The sequence below is a fragment of the Myotis brandtii genome, unplaced genomic scaffold (genome assembly GCF_000412655.1).
Source record: "Myotis brandtii unplaced genomic scaffold, ASM41265v1 scaffold123, whole genome shotgun sequence".
NCBI classification, from domain to species: Eukaryota; Metazoa; Chordata; class Mammalia; order Chiroptera; family Vespertilionidae; genus Myotis; species Myotis brandtii.
Genome location: NW_005354291.1, coordinates 15,398,300 through 15,400,830, shown reverse-complemented (window position 1 = coordinate 15,400,830; position 2,531 = coordinate 15,398,300).

Here is a 2,531-nt window from a genome sequence, read left to right as displayed (position 1 = left end):
AATAAAATAAAATAAAATAAAATAAAATAAAAAAATAGAGCCTTGTGGGGAATCTGAAGTAAAATGCAAATCCTAGCTCTTGTGTGACAAAGTAAAGCAGCACTGCAGTCTGGGGCTCAGGTGTCATGTCCATAGGGACACATTCTTGTGGCTAGATCAGTGCTTCTGGGTTGTCTGCCCTAAATGAAAAAGGAGTTTCCATATTTGTTTTCATAATGAGTCTTAAGAGATTGAGATGGGAGATTTGGTTACATATTTTATCCAAACTGTGAAAAGCCTATGGTGGCCATTTAATATTCTAGCAATGTCAGCGGTTCTCAACCTGTGGGTCGTGAACAATGAAAATACATCCTGCATATCAGATATTTACATTACGATTCATAACAGTAGAAAAATTACAGTTATGTAGCAACGAAAATAATTTTATAGTTGGGGGTCACCACAACTTGAGGAACTGTATTAAAGTGTCGGGGCATTAGGAAGGTTGAGAACCACTGAATGATATGCTTACTTTTTGCATAGAAACATTATGGGGGAACACTCTTTCAGACACTCTCTTGATGCCAGGCTTATTTCTTATTTCAGCATGTATTTCAATAAATCTTTTCCCCATGTGTGAAACACAGCTCCTCCTCTCTCCCCTCATCATTTCAGTCAAGCTGTGTCCATATCAGATAACAAGTAGGCCATTTAGAAGCAAGGAATAGAAAGGTTTTGTGCAGGAATCATTGTGGTGGCTCGGATGTTCCCCCAAGTTACTTTTGGGGGATGAACATTCATTTCTCGGGAAGTCTCCAATAAAAAAATGTTAGCAACCACAGGGCTCATCTTTCTCAGATTTATCTCCTTTCACCCAGGTCATTTTGTGCTTTTAAAAAACTGATTTCTCTGGCCGTGTCTGCAGCAGATGTTGCTTTATTGTTTGCTAACATTATGTTAGTATTACACGTACAAAACAGTGTGCAGGGCCTGACTTCTGTCAACACAGTCCAAGGGTTACAGCACAAGATGGGAGATTTTTCCCAGCTCTAGTCAATGAATCCCTTTAGGCAAGTTGCTTAATGTCGCCAGTTTCCACATGTATAAATTGTGTCCATGATAATATATAGCTGAAGTCTTTGGAGGAAAGGCCACACTCCTTGTTTCTTAAACTTTCTCCTTGCAGACAAATTAAAAGTCTTCTGACATTTCAGACAAGAGAAAAAGCCATCATTTAAAAATGACCTTTCCTTGCTTAGTGGGTCAAGCATTTTTTAGACCCTTGCTTTTTAAATGTTTTTATCTCTCATGTACGCAACTGTCTCCTTTGAAATATTTCAGTATTTTCTGAAAGTTGAACATATGTATACTTACAGATTATCAATGCATAACTTTGGAGATATAATACATTATCAATTTGTATTACTAACATTGTCTAACATTGTCCTACAAGAAGCATGAGCAAAAGGAATTCTTTATTCTTTGCTTTAAGGCTAAACGAGGTTTAAGCGAGCAGTTTTCAAGCACTATCCAGTGCCAAAAACAGTGGGAAAATAACTACAAATAAAGCATCGGCTCTTCCCTTAAGGAGCTGATGATTCAGGAGGGGACAGGGACTTAGGAAGCAGCACCGGAAAGTAAGGACTGAATTGAAATGCAAACTCACTCTGAATCAGGGATTGAGACTGCTGAGACTGGTGAAGTCTTCCAGAAGATACTGACTATTGAGGTGGATCTTGAATGAAGAACTGAATTTTAATATCTACAGCAATGGCTAGAGAGTTAGAACCCTGAAGGAAAGAATGATTCCTGGTTTTAGAAATTCTGATTTTTTTGTTTTGTTTTGTGTTTTGTTTTTTTGGTCATATGGGGCTATTTTTAGTGCTATTGTTTATGGTATACTACTCTTATTTCCAAGTTATTGAAAACTGTAATTCAAATCATTTATTCTTGAAATTATTACTGCAGCTAAAAGTTCACATCAAATAAAAGTATATTTATTTTGGAAGGCTTTGGACCATATTTCCTCACCTATTTGAAACCCTTCCAATATATTTTATTGTTGCTTTAATTTCTGTATCTGGGGTTTATATGTATTTGTTTTTTGCATATCTTTGCAGAGGATAGGAGAAGTTAGGGATAATGTAAAAGTGTATGATGAAGGATTAGGGGAGGGGAGAGAGATAAGACCCAGGCGCAATTGCAAGTTTTCCCTACCCTCCTCACCCCCACTCCCCAGCCTAACCTCTTTTTTCTTCAGAGTTAGATTCTCTTGGTCAGAGGCACTCTCTAAAGTTCTCTTTCTAACGTATGATAGCCTGAATCTTGCTTCCCAATCATACTGCCTTGAGAGAATCCTGCAGAAGGAGGGGGATCTCAGGACTGGAGACTGGTGGAATAGCATGTGATTGGAAAGAAATGTGATCAGAGCTCACTGTTCTATAAATGTATCACACAAACTAAATACCAAAATTTCCATATCTTTGTTTCACCCCAGAATTCCAAATACTACAAGGGAATTACTAATATAAATTCTTAAAGCATTAATAGTA